We start from the raw sequence: 18055 nt of genomic DNA on the forward strand, positions 1-18055 counted from the left end.
TATTTTAAGAGGTACAAAAATACAGATTTAAATTGACAAAAATTACTTAAATACAATAATTAGGTATTCAAAAATCCTTTACCATGAGATTAAGGACGTACAAGAATACTTTTTCAAAGATTAAATTGGTATAAAACTACTTTATAACAATATTAAAGTGGTACATAAATACTGTATTACAAGATTAAGGCGTACGAAAATACTGAGCTAAGATATTAAAGTCGAAAAAATTATTTTACTACATTATTTAGGTATTTGAAAATCCCTAACTACTCAATTAAAGTTGTACAAAAATATTTTATACAAAAAAAACTTTAAAGGCGTTTAAGGTGATTAAAGGCGTACGTAATAATTAAAGGTGTAAAAAAAGACAAAATTAGATATTAATATATATTAATATTAAAAAGAAGTCAGTATAGTAAAGCAATTCTTAAAAATGTAAAAGATTTTGGGGGAAAAGTTTTATTTCGAAATAAAACTGATTCCATTATAATTAGCAATACTTTCTGATGTTAACGTATTATAGAAGAAAAAAAATCATACAACAAAGTAAGATTGAAAGTAAAAACATGAAGACAAGTATTCACCAAACAACGTTTAAAAATCTAGAAAGAGCGAAGGATTTTTTACAAGAATAAAAATTGAAATGCGTTTGAATTCAACAATATTTTCTGATGTTGAAATATTATATCAAAAATGGCAACAAAAAATAAATATTAAAGTTGAGCACAAAACTTGAAGATAATGAGTAAAAAAATATATTTGCAATGATGTTTAGATATTTCTGCTTTAGTAAAAGAAGAAAACGTTCCTCCCAGTGAACTCAGCACCCATGACTCATAATATTTACGTTAGTGTCAGATGAAGGTTGTCGGGGTGAAACCCGTGAGCCCCGGACGTGAGTCGACAGCTGAGATCTTGAAATAGTCTCCTAACGCTCTCTCTCCGCATCACCTCAAGTGTTTCGACCTCCTTTGTAACCCGAGAGCCACTCCTTCTCTGGAATTCTCCAACTTTCATGTCGGCCGTGGAACCTTTCATCGCCGGCGTCCACGTCTTCATCTGCCGTCACGTAGCCGCCGGGCCAGCGTCAACACGAGCGCTCGCGGGGAACCTTTCTGAAAAACTCCCAAATATTTTAATGATGGGGAAACTTCAGACGTGAACCCGGGTCAGAGACGACGTGTTGAAGTGAAAGCATAATATTTACAGGACGAGGAACTGAAGCCGTTTGAATCCGGGGATGAGGATCAGCGACTCCAAGTTCATGAGGGTCGACTCCACCGACCAACACTTTGAGCAGGACTGCTTCACCTGTCACTCAATAATTGTTCCTAGAAACCAAAATGAAGTCTCCAGACTCCTTTTTTCGCTCTAGTAGAAGAACTCACATTTCGCCGAAACTATTTATCTTTTTCTTATCAAGAAAAATACAATTTATCAGATATATTTTCATTGTTACTATGAATATCTTTTTTAGATGTCCTTTTTTGTTTTATTTTAATTACATTTCATTTTACTTACTAGTACCACACAGGTGAAGTATCTAGTCCACTGGTATGAATTTGTTTTTGTTTTTTTTAGTTTTTAAAAAGATCAAATGATCAAAGATTATTACAACCAAAAACTAGACCAATAAACCAATAATAGAGAGATTAGACGAAAGTATTTTTTTTTAATGTATTTTCTTTCTGGATTTCAATCACTTTGTTCTACATTGTCTTTATGTTTACTATTCAAGTATCTGTCTCTTTAAATATTTTAGCCAATTTATGTTCAGTACAATCTGTTTTACTTTTGTATTTCCGTTATAGTTTTCTTCAATACATTCCCAATAAACATTTTGGTTATTCTTTAGTTTAGTTATTCATACTGTAAAGAAACACATTTGTAACAATGTGAATTTAAACATTACTCTGGATATTTTAAAGTAGTTAAGACGTAGTTTTGAGGAAGTTTATATTTTTTCTAATTATTTTAAAGACTGACCTTTTTTCTTTGAAGTACCTATTATCGTATATTTGTGTATATTTAGCAATAACATACTATTCTAGATTGTTTTCCTCATAATATTTTTCTTTCAATTCCTTTGTTTATTCACAATAAACATTGTTTAAATCAGTAGCGATTTGTGTTCGTAATCAGAGAGCCCTCCGGTGGACACTTTTGTCACTGCACATATAAAACTAAACAAGCACTTGTTTTGTCTTGTTCGAGTCGGCGCTGACTCGTAGATCACAGGAGCGTTTAGCGCGGAGGCTGATGCTAACGCGGGAAGCTAACCGAGTCCGACAAGTCCAGCTGGTTCATTTGCTGGATCGAAGTGCGGAGCAATCATTTCTTCATTAGCCGTTCGTCTTCGCCTCTTCAGGGCTCGGCAACAGTTTGTTTGGAGGCTCTTAATTACAACGGGGGAGACGTCCAGACCTTCTCTTCTCTCTCTCTCCTGGTCCCGGAGGGTCGGGGCCCAACCCCGGACCCGGATCTGATTGCATTTCTTCGGGATTGATGAAGTTAGCGGACGACAAACGCTCGGACGTCGGACGAGCGGAGTCTTTAACCCGCAGCTGCTTTTATTTCCTATTTGTTCTCTTCCCGCGATGATCCGAGAGCCCGCGGGCCGGCGCCGCCTGCAGTCGTGGCAAATTACATTCTGGAGGAAAAGCTACCTGCATCATCGTTTCATTTCCAGCGTTATTAAACACAGCTCCTTGAGTCGGCGGCAGGAATGCGGCTCGCTGGCGTAGAGAAAACACTCGCTCGTCTATTTGAGTCTCTTGTGTGAAAGAATAGAATAAGCTGCAGTTACATGGAGGTCCACTGGAGGCAGTAGAGCTGTTTGTTTGTGCATTTTAACTTAGTAAACTGAGTACCTCACCGAAGAATCAGCTGGTCCTGAGAGGAGATCTTTGAGTTTGTATTTTTATCTACAGTGTATTAAAGTCTGATGTAGAGAAAGTTTTAAGACCAACATTTTAACCATGAAAAGTGTATGATGGAGAAAATACTGGATCCAGTCATACATTATATGTGAAGTTAACGATATCATTTTTTTAATAGTGTTTAACATTTTTGTCATAATTGTATTTTATTTTTTTTGTTTTTGTTTTTGTGCCTGAGCTCATCTAGACAAAACTTTTTTGAAAAATAAATGTAAAACAATTGTGCTTTTAAAAAGTACTTGAATGCAAAAAGGTTTTACAAAAGCTTTATTGTTAGAATAAAAATGCCATTTAAATCACATTCAAATTGAGGTGAATCTCGTTATGTTAAAGGAAAAACTTGAAAATAAAGAATAGTAATAACCAAACAATTCAAAATAAATTCTTGAAAATGTAACAGATCCCATTTGAAGAATATTTTTCAGATGTTAAAATATGATATAACAAACGTGTAACAAAATAAATAGGTAAAACAAAAATGAAAATAAAGCACAAAAATAAATGTGAAGACAAATTGTCACCAAACCATTTTTTAAAAAATCTTAAAAATGTGTAAGATTTTCGGGGGAAATTTCAAATGAAAACTGATCCCTTTAAAAATTAACAATATTTTTTGATGTTAACGTATTATAGAAAAAATAACGCAACAAAATAAATAAACCAAATAAGAATGAAAGTAAAAACATGAAGACATGTAGTCACCAAACAAGTTTTAAAAAATCTAGAAAAAGTGAATGATTTTTGACTAGAATAAAAATGGAAACACAATTGAATTTAACAATATTTTCTGATGTTGAAATATCGTTAAAAACAAAAAAGTTTCCTCCTCAGTGAACTCAGTCAATGCCTAATATTTTAGTTTCAGTTCCATTGAATTCAGGGCTTAAAGGTTAAGCACGAGTAGGAAAAATAAACAACAGCAAACAAAACTTGAAAAAGAAGATCGATTGTGAAAGGAAGTCAAATGTAGAAGAAAAAAACAGAAGAAAATTTCCAACAAAAAAACAAGACACTGGAACCTTCTGAGCGCAAAGAATTCTGGGACTCCGTCCTCTCAGCGCCTCCATGTTTGTTCCTAACTGTTGCAGGACACGTAAACACCTCCAGCTCTCTCTGTTATTGATGCGAGGATCTTCTAAAAGGCTTTAAATCTCTTCCACAATTGGCTCCAAACCTACAGCCGCATTAATTCACTTTCAGGCCCATTAAAAGAAGAACGCTGCCTGCAAATGGCCGACTGTCGAGCGCATGATGTATGGCGGCTTATTACATCTGGCTCATTATGATTAATAACGCGGGACGCCGGCTTCTCTTGTCAGCCCCGGAAAATGTAATTAGCTGCTTTGGCTGCGAGTGGAAGAGTCCGAGTCTGCAGCTCTGCCTCCACCACTCTCGCCTCCGAGGTCCTCGGTTTGAAACTGGCTCTCGCTGCTGACTCAGCTGGAAACTTTCAGTTCGGAAAAGTTAGAAAACAAGATTCTTTATTTCTTATTTTCAACGTGAAACGTGTTCAACACGTCTTTTGAATCTCACTGGTTATTTTGAAGATCTGGTGTCAATGAGGTTGTTTTTTTCACACATACATTGTATTATGAAATCAATGAATTATATATATTTACTGGATTTATTTCCAATTAAATTAATGTTTTTAATTAATTAAATATTGTCTATAACTGCATTGTTTTAATTGTATTTCATTGTATTGCTTATAGAGTTTCATATGAAAAATACTGATTATTTTTGTGATCTTCTTTTTATTTTTTAATTAAATCCTATTTAATTAAAATTAATTACTATCCAAACATAGTTTTTATTTACAATTGACAAATGTGAGTTTTGGTCAGGCACTAAAATAGGTCAGGTGTGTGGAAAGTCATGTGACCTCTATTTGTTGTGGGTTTTTTTTTTTATCAGATAAAGATCATTTTATTGTAAAACTAAATGATTTAGTTTAGTTTTTTTATTGAATTAACTTTTTTTTTAATTGTCAAGTGTTGTTTTTTCTTGTTTTGTTTTTAATCCAGTTGTGTTTGCAACTGTCCAATTTTTTGGTATGTTTTCCTGACGTTCAATTAATTTCCAACTTTGTGTTAAATTTCTTAATGTATTTGTTTTGTTTTTGGTCCTTGTTTTTGTTACACATAATATTTTTTGGGGGGAAAATGTCAAGATCAAGCTTTCATCCGTCGACGATTGTGTTAATGTTAGATTGTAAGTATTTTTTGTTGTTCTTTTCCACAAACCAAAGTAAAAACAATATAATTCTACACTTATTTTTAATTAAAAAAAACAACAGTTTCCAACATCAGTCACCGGGCTGTCGGACGGGATTCGAACCCCTGACTGACGACCCACCGCTCTCTCTCCATTTCCAAATCCCCTCCGCACGGACTTCAACCTCCTCGACTTCCCTCTAGTCTCCGCATCCATCAGAACCGACTCTTATTTCCAGAAGCAGCGCAGATCTATGGCTGGCAACCCGAGATGGCGGCCGCCCATCCATCACTCGACTCGCGCTCACGACGCCGTTTGAAAACACAAACAAGCAATCAATTGTTGTGCGCGCAGCTTGGGGTCGCCTAATCGAGCACATTTATCTGGAGCCGCGGCGGTAGCCCCGGCAATACTTTAATTTGCGAGACATTATGTTGAGTTAGTGCCGCTGCTGGCACGTGGCGGTGTCGTACACGAGACGTAAATGATCTCACCTGCTGTATCTTTATGTGGGAATATTGTATCACGCTGTAATTAGAGAGCCCAGACTCGCCCGCCGGCCTCCGATTGGTGGAGCGAGACGGAGGAGGGAGAGCGGCTCTAATAAAGAAGCGCCCTCAGGCCTAATGTGCCATCCATCCCTCCTTTCTCCTCCTCCTCCTCCTCCTCCTCCCTTTGTTTCTGCCCGATGAAATCCGCTCTTCGAGTTAAACGTGTTTTCTGGACGAAGGCTTTCATCATAATTCAGCCGCTGTCACGCGACACGGTGACTTTAAAGATGACGACCTTCCACGTGTGCTTTGAGTCGTTCCACGCCGATGTCCTGAGGGCCCGGTTTTTAGGTCTATTTAGGTCTATGTGCTGTCGAACGTTAGACAAACAGATTAAAAATAGATCGGTTTAGCACTTGTTTCGTCGTTAAATCGTCCGTTTTATCGCGTCAACTTTACGTCGCTTTGCAATACGTCCTCGGATCCAAGTCGTCAACCGTCCGACACCCGGTATGTGCCCCGAGTCGTCACACGGGGGTCACAATAGTGGGGACAAAAGACCTCGATTTCAGAGAACTACCTCAACATCAGAGCTTTGAGAAAACTGTATTGTATTATGTAAAACGTTTTTCACAGCTTACTCTAGGGCCCGGTATCTTCAAATATTTTCGGTTCAGTACGATACCAGTTCTTGAACCATACTTTTTTCAATCCCAATTTTATAAGATCAGTTCTAAGAAAATGAAAATGTCTGGTCAAAGGTCAAGAAGCTCTTAAGTGATACTATCTTCTTTGGAAGGCTCTTAAGAACCCTGTAAAAGATACCATTTTCTGAACTATACTTTTTTTCGACAGCAATTTTATAATATCAGTTCTAACAAAAATAAAACTGCCTGGTTTCCTCAGATTGGTTAAGAAGCTCTTAAGTGCTACAATCTTCTTTCGACGGCTCTTAAGAATGCTGTATAAGAAGTATGTTTTTCCCAGTGTCGCTTCTAGCCTAAGAAGATTTTTCACTAAGAAGGAAATGTAAGATCGGGCTGACACACTCTTAACAGCCTTTTAAGCGATCAAATGCTCAGAGATCAACGTCAGGGAAACCTATATTCTCCACTTTTCCAAATAATAAAACAATACATCAACTGCACATAAAAACATCAACAAACCTGTGAAACCAATAAAGTTGAACTCAGAGAGGATGCCAAAGTCCACTGAGTGCTTCTTAGCTCACCGCTTCTTAAGAGCCTTCTTACGTCCTTAAGAAGAATTGAATCTTGGAATCCAAACATTTCATACAGTAAAAACTCCAAGTTTCGATCATGTTTGAGTAACTTGGCAAACAAGACAACAAATGTTTTGATACTTGGTAGTAAAGAAGCACCATTTGGTCGGTGCCAAAAAAGAACCGAAGTTTAATACTCAGTCCTAATGAATGGGACTTTTTAGACCAAGGTCACAAAGCACTTTAACAAACAAACACATACACAGTTAAAATATATACTTTAAAAGGTCAAGACACATAAGACAAACACAGGAGTCCCAGAAAATCAGGGAAAAGCACGAATAAGAATGTCTTCAGATGGTTCTTGAAGGAGTCAGTAGATCATCAAACACAGAGATCGTTCCAAAGCTTAGGAGCAACAGTCTGGAAGGATTTCTCTCCTCTGGTCGGGAAGCATGTTCAGGAACCATCAGTAGATTCTGATCCACAGACCTCAGAGCCTGAGCTGGGGTGTAAGGCTGGATCAGATCATGAATAGATCTGAAAGTAAGAACCAGAATTTTAAAATGGATCCTAAAAAACCGGCAGCCAGTAAAGAGTTTTAAGGATCGGGGAAATGTGAGTTCTTCTACTAGAGCGTGTCAGAATTCTCACTTTTCAGTTTTGTATTAACTGCAGGCGAGACAGATCCTTCTTGTTTTCAGTCTTATGGTCACTAAAGTCATCTGCGGTCAATCCAGTCAATGGGTTTAGATGACAAAGACTCACACAGTTGACCAGAGCTCACTCCAGACATGAAGCCAATGTTGTCTCCAGATATGGAGCTTGAGAAGAAATATTTGCTAAAAGAGAATAAATAAAAAAATCCCGTTGATAAATGTGACAACAATAAACTGGATATTTTCCACAACAACACCAAGAGTTAATGAACAAAGTGACGCTTATTGAGGACTGAAATGACGTCATGATGAAACTTCACTTCATATCCAGCCAATAAACGGGTTGACACGGCGATGATGAATGAATATGTTGTTGAGATTATCCACTTAAGTCTGCCTCATGTCGCTGTCATGCGCTTGCAGATGTCCGCCCTCCTCCTCCCCTTCAGAGTGGCCTCCGGGCGTCCTCCTGCTCCGCCCGGGGTCGACCGTCTGTGCTCGGCCTGACAGGCGGCTGGTGGCTCCTCAAAGCTGCACAGGAAATTGAATTACTGCTGCTGTTGTCCTGATCTGTAAACAAGACAAAAGCCAATGATACGGACAATTAAGCCCGAGTGGTGCGCATGAGCAGGAGAACCCTGCTGCGTTTGAGCCTCACACACACACACACACACTTTTATTAGTAAATTATAGTTTTAAACACACGTTCTACATCCATTTTTCTTCTCATAATAGATGTTTTTCTTTTTTTTTCATCCCTGAAGACTCAAAAACAAATTCTCAGTTCAATTAATGTTTAAGTTTGTTGTTTTAGTTTATATTTAATTGCAAATATCAACATCCTACAATGACAACAGATCTAAATGAACACGTTCTGCTACTTCCAGAAAAACTACTCGGATATATATATATATATATATGTGTATTCATAGCAAAATATTAGCTAATAGAGGTTAAAGATAAACAAGGAAACATGTGCGGTCAAGCTAACGCTAATGCTAATACAGTAGTTTCTACCACCTTCTAATTGAAAAGTTGATTTTTCTTGTAGCAAATTTATGTAATTATTTAATATTTATAATATTATAATATAATATAAACATTATATTATTCAATATATGTAACTGTTTATTGTATCATTTAAATATACAAGCTTACCTGTAAAAATCAAACTTGTGATATAGCTTCATGTCCTGGATATAAGGAGGATGTTACATCATCAGACAGGATGTGACATCATCAATGAAAGACAACCATCTTTGCTCCATTTTGTTGTACACAATTTTTCTTCTTTAGTCGTGATGTATTGTAAGATTGTAGTTGTTTTGTAACATGTGATCATTATTAATATATATAAATATATATTTATTTTTTTCTGTCAACAATCGTCCACTTTCGAACACAACTTTATTGTTGTTGCTAGCTTGACAACAGCAAGTGTTGGTCACAGAGGCAGGAGTCACCAGAAGTTGAACCATTAAAACTACTACAGTGAGTACTACTTTTGCTATGTCTACTACTCAGATGCTGCTAATAATACCATAGTACTAATGCTACTTCAGCTGTGTCACCCACATCTACTTCCTGGTACTACTGTACATCTCTTGCTGCTTTGCTACAACTTTAGGTATTTGTACTATGAATATTTTTGCCAAGTATTGATCTTTAAAGTATGTACTTTTTTGAGTATTGTTTTGATTGTTTAAGCGCTTTGTGACCCTGGTCTCGAAAAGCGCTATATAAATAAATATTACTTACTTACTTACTTACTTTCATGTATTTGAGAGATATATAAAATACTGGTACTTTGTTTATAATCCATGAGTACCTTTGTTGGTCATCAGGGGTGATGAGAAGTATTTAAGACAATACTTTAAATATTGATACGATGTCTGATACTACTACTAATGCTTCAACTAAAACAACTACTAATACAGTACTACGACTGCTACTACTGCTGATGGTACTTCTACTAATGGTACTGCTACTACAACTACTACTTTTACTATTACTACTGCTACAATTGGTACTTCATCTGCTACTACTACTACTACTACTATAACTACTGCTATGACTCATACTACTTATACCACTACTGCTACATCTGGTACTACTTCTGCTACTACAACTACTACGTCTACTATTACTACTGCTAGAACTGGTACTACTTCTACCACTACTGATACAACTGCTACTTCTTCCACTTCTACTAATACTGCTATGAATAATACTACTTCTACCACTACTGCTACAACAAGGTACTACTTCTGCTACTCATACTACTACTACTATTACTGCTACTACTAATGCTACTCTCTATGTTTGCTATTTCTAATACTCAGAAGCTGCTCATAATACACATCTTGCAAGTACTACCTCTACTTAAATCATGTCACTGAACTACTACAATCTTATACTTCCTGGGACTACATCTCTTGCTGCTTTGCTACAATTACAAAACAACTGGTAACTTGTCAGCGATGATGAGAAGTACTTATGACAAGTCTCTAAATACTGATGCGTGGGAGGAACCTGGAGCCTCTCGGTCGTCACCATGAAGCTCTCCAACTGCTGCGAGTAAATAAAACAGATGTTGGTGATCAGCTGAAATCAGATTTGGGCTAAATAGTCGACCGGAGGCCGAAACACTTCCTGTAATCCACTTTAGCAGCAGCAGCTGAAGCAGTGAAGGAATCAACTGCATCGATTATCAGCAGAAGAATGAAACGATTTAGTCAATGAAGAGATGCGACAAGTACTAGTACCACTACTGCAGTGCCTTCTATTCATAGAGGTACTTCAACAACGCTGCTGTTAAAAATACAATTTCTACTTCTGACACAACCATCTGTAGTACTTTTACTCAAGATGTACTGCTCTTGCTTTTATTCAGTGCAACGTTAGTACTTCTACAGCTGCTTCCTCTACTACTACTTCTGCCGTTGTTACTAGTACTGCTAATACTATGAATACTGTTACTACTGCTACTATTGTTAATACTACTACTGCTACTACTGCTAAAACTACTACTACTATTTTTAATACTACTACTGCTAATACCACTACTGTGACAACTACTTGCACTACTACTACTAGTATTGCTAATACCACTAGTGACACTAATACTGGTAATACTACTGCTGTTAAAACTATTACTGATAATACAACTATTTATAATACTTCTACTGATAATATTACTACTACTACTACTGTTAGTAATACTCCTTATAATATTACTACTTCTAATACTAATACTAATACTGATGCTGCTGTGACTACTACTGATACTTCTTCTACTCCAGTACTACTACAGGGAATACAGCTACAATAGGTCCTCCAGTAGAACTACTGCTACTATTGCTACTGCTATAACCACATAAGTACTGCTACAACTACTATTTCTACTTATTCTACTTCTTGTACTGCTGCTACTGCTTTACTTTGACATCATGAGGGCCCAGTATTACAACCAGAGGAACCGATCTGGCCCCCCAGCCACACTATTTCGACTTTATACTTCCATGACTGCTTCTTCTAACACTACTGTCTGCAGTACTACTAGTGCAACACCTAAATCTGATGTTTGAATATACTAATATCCCCAAAAAGCTCTGCTTAAACTACTAAAACTATACAACTTAAGTACTGTGAATGTGACTATGGATATTTTTGCAACTGATACTTCAACTGATACTGATGATACATGTGATGTACTTGTACTGCCACTACTGCTCCACGACTACAGATGAAACACAAGCGTTGTATCCCCCCCATCCCCCCTGAATCCCACTTTCCAGTCGTCTGTTCTGAAGGCGCCAGTTTTTCCCGGGAGAGCAGGAAGTCGAGGACCGAGCGCTGCTCGCAGAGTTAATAGACGTGAAGGAGTCCCTCTGTTTCTCTTCTTCTTCATGACGAGCTTGACTGACGCTCACAGACACTTTTAGATTCTCATGACGCAATTGTTTTAATACTTTCCAAATTTGACCTTTTTATTTTACATATCTTTTTTCCCACAATTCTACTGAAACTTTTTATAAAAAAAAATAAACTCTCTCTCCCGAATGTGAATTAAAAAAAAAACAAAAAGCATTTTAAAATACTAATTCAAGACAAAGTATTCAAAAAATTGTATTAAATTCCAGAAGAAAAGTGAAAGAAATATTTCTCTATTATTCAAATAAAATGTATATAAAATTTTGAATGACCTTATAAAAAGTCAATTTTCTCTCCTGACAGTTAATTAAAAAAAAAAAAGTACTTTAAATACTAATTTAATTCAGATTAGGCTTAAAATTAATTAAGTAGTTCAAAATATCTTTAATACAATAATAACCCAATAATATTATCTAAATGTAAAATAAATTGGTGTAAGAAATATTTGAAAATAAAACAAACATTTAAAATACAATTTAAAAAATATAATCTAATAAAATGTAATTAAAGACTAGAAGAGATTAATCTAATATATAAATAATAAACACAAATATCAGCCAAAAAAAACCTCTTACTTAATAGAATAAAATTGTTACAAAAAATAGCTTCTTCTTTGAGACAACTATTAAGAAGTTAAAAATAAATAACTTTAATTTGGCTAATATCTTACACGTATCTACATTTTCATAGTTTGTTTCCTCGAGTAAACAAACACTTGAACGAGTCTACTTCCTGCACGAGGTCATGTGACGCTGTGACATCACGGCGGACCAGCTGCTGGTCAGAGAATCTCAGCAGGACGAAGTCAGACGCCGGCGACCGGTTGTTTGGCAGACGCCGTCGACGACGACCCCGCGGCTGTTAGCGCGACAAACATCGTGATCCACTTATGAAAATGTGATTGATGAACCGTACTGGCGCCGTCGAGGCCGCGGGCTGTCGGCCATGTTTGCTCAGAGGAGACTCACCTGGAAGCACGCACAGGTGTTTGTTGATCAGATTAAACACACACACAGAAGCACAACTAAACAAACACACGCTTGACTTGTAATAACCTCGTTCGAACTGCAGAAGTACTACCACTCTGGCAAGTACGTCATTAATACTTGACTTCTGTCTCCAAATACTATTACTGTGAAGTACATCAATGAGTACTGATATACTTATTATTAATCTACCAGGTTCATGATCACTGCTACACATCAGAAGTACTAAAAACACTAGAAGTTCTCAACAGTATTGTGGGTAGAGACGGGTACTGTACTTGATAAATACTGTACTTGATGATTACTGACTGTTTGAACTGATTTACTAGTGATGTGTCAGTGAGGTTTCACGATACACTTGATAGAGCTTCATGATACAGCGTCTTCTTTTTGAAAGGCCACTAAATAAGGTTAAAAATTATGAATACAGTACTTGATTAGTACTCGCTGTTTCAACTTCAGCTTCTACTTTGACTATATCTACTACTTTGATGTATACGATTTACGTGTGATATGTGTACTGGCAAGAATTTGGCAATTCTGTTCATATCACGATACAGGGGCATAAATTTGTCGTGATACTGTAGTAACAAGGATATATTTGTAGTATTGTCGAGTACTTGACTCTGGTGTTGCAGAATCTACAGACCACATGACTCTTGACGAAGTTGTAACTGCTTTCATTTGTTTTGAAACCAAAATATGTCCAAACATCAGCTTTAAAAGCTGCTGGAGTCGACTGTATCCTCTCGTCCTCAGTCTTTTGTTGTTCCGTTAGCTGCAAATGTATTGAATGCTGCCATCTAGCGGCTTGAAGTTGAATTGCAACGCAAAAATGAATAAACACCATAAGAAAATTGTATATTTATTGTAAATTAAATTAATAAAAAATTTAAAAAAAAATTGGTTACAGTGCTGCTGAATATTTATACAGTATAGTTAAAATAAAGACTGTGTTAAAGTGTCATGAAACGGTATTTTCCCTACACAGCTGTTTCACGAGTCCTCAACAATCCAACACGACCTTGAAACACTAAACCAAAGAAACATTATAAACAGAGAGCGCCACCTACTGAGCTCTTAAGATCACGACACTGTATCATGAAAACCTCGTCAATCCATCGCTGCTTTTTTTTTAACTTGAACTAACCGGACTTTGACGACTGTCGCGACTCCAACGAGTACTTTGTGTACTCGTGGCTCGTACTACTACAATCGCTCTACCAATACCACAGTATAACCGTCGACACCATCAGAGTACTTCTAGAGAAATCCATCGTACACCTGCACTTTCACTCCTTCCACTTTCCTTTTCTGCTTCCTTTTGTTTGCTTTAATTTGGCGTGCCGTCCCTCAGGACCCCTGCCGCCCCCCCAACCCCGTCGACCCCCTCGGTTGAGAGCGAGCGGCGGGTCACGGGTGTGTCGAGGAGGCAACTGTGACAAATTCCTTTTGTCTCCATGTTGCTGGTACTTTATTACCCAGACGAGCTGCATGGCCTGCAGATAACGATTCATCACACACAGCCGGTGACCAGAGACACGCCTGCAGGGTGTGTGTGTTAGTGTGTGTGTGTGTGTGTGTGTGTGTGTGAGTGTGTGTGAGTGTGTGCTGATTACACTCCTGCATCACGGAGCTTTTTTAAATCGGGGAGTTTGACATCGTTTTACACGATAATCCGGAACAAGTGAGAAAGATAATCCTCATTTGTGATTCCCGGATGTTTTCCCAGTGTTACGTAAATAAAACATGAGACGTTTATTGCGTAACGGGGTTTGTGACCTTAAATAGAAAACCATTAATGAAGGAGGAATCGTGCAGTCGTTCTTGTTGTGTTTTGTTAACGTTATTTAAGGTTTGTTTCATGATCATTTCATTCATTTGTTGATTTTAAAATAATGTATTTTTTTATAAATTGATTGAGATTTGAACGTGAATGCTGCTGTGAACAGAGTGTATTTGAACGCACCACGGGTATCTTGAAGGCCAAAACAAAAAAGTAAACTTATTCATTTTATTTTACTGAATATTAAACCGATTAATAATGAATACAAATGATTTCTGAGATATTTTACATTGTTTATAAGTCGAGAACGCTATATATATATTTTAAAGTTCTTAAACTATAACAAATATCAAGAACATTCAAAAGTTTAAATAATTATCGATTGAGTTGTGTTTTAATTTACTTTATCAACTCACATTTTTGTAGAATATTAATTTAAATTTTGTATAATCAAAGTCAATGTAGCAACACTATTTGTCATTTATACAATTATCATTATTATTATATAAACAAAACTTATTTAAACGTTCTTTTTAAAGTAAAAAATGTTTTTATTAAACACACAATAGTGTGTAAAATACACTGGAACCAGAATATTTTGCTAACATGTTTAATATCCAACTGTCATCAGACTAACAGGGGGTTTCTTATTAAAATGATATTATACAAATATAATCTCATTTCTTATCATTAAAGTTAATTAAATTGTTCAGTTAACATTATTCAAACATTTAACTTTGTTACGGTTAATGTTGTTAACCATAATAGCATTGGAAGGTTAACAATTCTTCTGATAATAATGTTGCTAATAAAAATAAAAGGTTTCAATTTTGCGGAAAACTAATGAAGATAATAATAGAAATGTAAATTTTACAGTAAAAATTGTGTATCCGTTTCTTTCAAGTTGCAGAAATATATTAGACATACGTTTAGGTGTTTCCGTTAAACATGTTTAAAAACTAAGTTAAAAGGCGTGAGAATGTGTGTTTTCAGTTTTAGTTTATTAACTTGAGTGACAGCCTCGCAGATGTAACCGTGAGGGAGCAGCTCGAGGTCAGCGTGACGTCACGCGCGGGCTCAGGTTTCCGTTAAAAGGCGTTTAAAATCTTCGACGTTTGTAAATGAACCGTCTGGGAACTTCTTCGTCATCCTCGTCGTTGTTGTTGCTTCACGGTGATGGTGATGATGACGAAATAGACAAGTGACGTCATCGCCGCTGGGGCCTCAGATCAGCAGGTTGAGTTTATTACGACAACCTTCATCATATTTGACATGTTATTTTAAGAATTTTATTTCCAAATGGGGGGGAAAAAACAAACAGACCAGCTGACGTCACAACCGGAACTCATTTTTATAGAACGTTGAAAATTTGACTCTTGTTTTTTTTTTTTTGTATATTTATTTTCTTAAAATCTGAATAATATATACGCATAAGTAATTAATGTTTGTTTTAGCCGAAAAGATTAATATTGTAAACATTTAAACAGATCTGAATTTACTACGTATATGTTGATTTTAATCTTAATCCTAAATGTGTATTTATTCTATAAAAACCTGTATTTAAATAGTTTCAATACTGACTGTTTATAATTAAATTAGATTATTTTTAAATATATATTGTAATGACTTGTATTCATCGTTTTCTCATCACAAGCAAATTAAACTGATACATATATTAATTGAGAGTAAAACATGAAAAATAAAATATATTTTGACGATTTAACACGAAATATAAATAATTCAAATACATTTAATACATCAAAATATAATCTATATTTTTCTTGTCAACGTGTCAAATGAAACGAAAAGGAGGTGATTTGCACGATGACGTCACACGAGCAGGAGCTATTACGTCGTAACGATAGTTTACCGTCGCTGAATATGTTTATGTTTGTCACTCCTCCACTTATTCAATACCGTCAACAACGAATGTGTCATCGTTGTAGATGTGAGCGAACACACACACACACACACACACATACACACACACACACACACACGCGCGCGCGCACACACACAATTGATTTTGATTCCTCCCTCTCGCACCTCGAGCAGCGGAGAAGAATCTTTATTCGCGGGGAAAGTGAAATAATCGCGTAATAAAACGGTGATAGATTAAATTCGTTTTTCCCCGAGTCGCGTTTTTATTATCACTCGTTTTTCATTTTTATTGAATTGAGACCCCGAAGATCCACGAGGGGGGACGAGGAGGGACGACGGTGGGGGGGTGGGGGGAGGTGAGGGGGGGACGAGGGGGAGTCATCACCGTCTGCAGCTGTTAACTCCCTTAATTATTTTAATCATTACCCATCCATCTACCTGTCCATCTACCTGTCCATCCCTCTGTCCATCTACCTGTCCGAACATCCCTCCATACCTGGAGTACATGTTGGATCCGCGCTGACGCTGAAACACTCTCTGGTCTTGTTTGACGCCATTTTTTAACAAAATAATGTTAATTAATGTTCCTGCCAGTAGTTTGTAGCATCAACTTCATTCTGTTCATTCTATCCATAGAACATGAGAATGAAAACATATTTTAGCTCAAGAAGTGACTTCCAAAGTCTTGATGATGAAGCTTCAATGTTCAGAGAAATAAACATGTTTTTAATGGGGTTTTTTACGTAACATTATTATTATGAGTTCATTGGTTTCTTTAATTTTCTTAAATTTGACGTTTCCGCACCATTGAAATTTTTTCGGTGACTTGTGTGTGTGTAGACCAGATCTGGGCAAAGTGCAGCCCGAGGGCCACATGCGGCCCTTTCACTGTATATATGCGGCCCTTGTAATGTCAAAGTATGATCATGTATAAATGGTTCTAATGCATTAACAAAAGTACTTTGTATTTATAGTTCATTTACATTTTCTCATTACACTTATTTACTCCTTGTGTGTAATTTTTCGAGTATATATTAATCCCTCAAAACATTTTTTATAAGTTAGTTGAAGAAATGTTTTGAAAGAAACTCATATATACAAGAATAAAATTGCAGCTTATTTATCTAATACATTTTTTGGGGGGGGATTTTATCGTCTTTCTTTTTGCTTGACGGCCCCTAACAACATTCACAGAATTTAATGTGGCCCTTGAAGAATTATAATTGCCCATCCCTGGCTTAGACCCTAGTTCTAGCGGAATTTATAAAATAAAAATAAAAGGATTTTTGTCTGTCCTGCAGTTTTTCATACAAACCCATAACAACTTTGTGTTACAAAGACAGTGTTTTTTTAGTTTTTTTAAAGTGACATCACAGACAGCATCACTCAAACTCTTGCTGGAGCCAAGGTCAAGTCCCAATACAGTTTGATGTGAGTGAGTGGTTGACTTAACGTACCACCACACAACACACAACAGAGACACAACTAGTTAGTTGTTACAAGTGTAATGTGTAAGTGAAGGACATTTTCAACAATGTTATACTTGCTATAGCTTAGCTAGTGGCTAACAGTGCTATTGACCACCCCGTAACATTTGAACATATTGAAGATAAGAATATAAGTCGTGTTGATCTACAATTAAATTACAAAATGTAGTGTCTAAGATTTAATTGACAGATTTTTTACGACAGGAAAACATTAGACTTCGGGAATAAAATGAAAGCATCAGAGAATTAAAGTGTGTTGTGGGGTGGTATAGGAAGAAAACATGACACCTGCTCATTTTAAGCTTAATAAATGTTGTATCTACATTAGTTGTGTTTATGCACCATATAAATGTGGTCTTAAATGTATTATAAATATATATGTAATTGAATTAATTGGTCCGATACGCACAGAAATATATATTTTAACGTACTTGTGACGTCAGATACAATATTT

This window comes from Callionymus lyra, chromosome 9, assembly GCF_982586985.1.
Source record: "Callionymus lyra chromosome 9, fCalLyr1.hap1.1, whole genome shotgun sequence".
Classification (NCBI taxonomy): domain Eukaryota; kingdom Metazoa; phylum Chordata; class Actinopteri; order Syngnathiformes; family Callionymidae; genus Callionymus; species Callionymus lyra.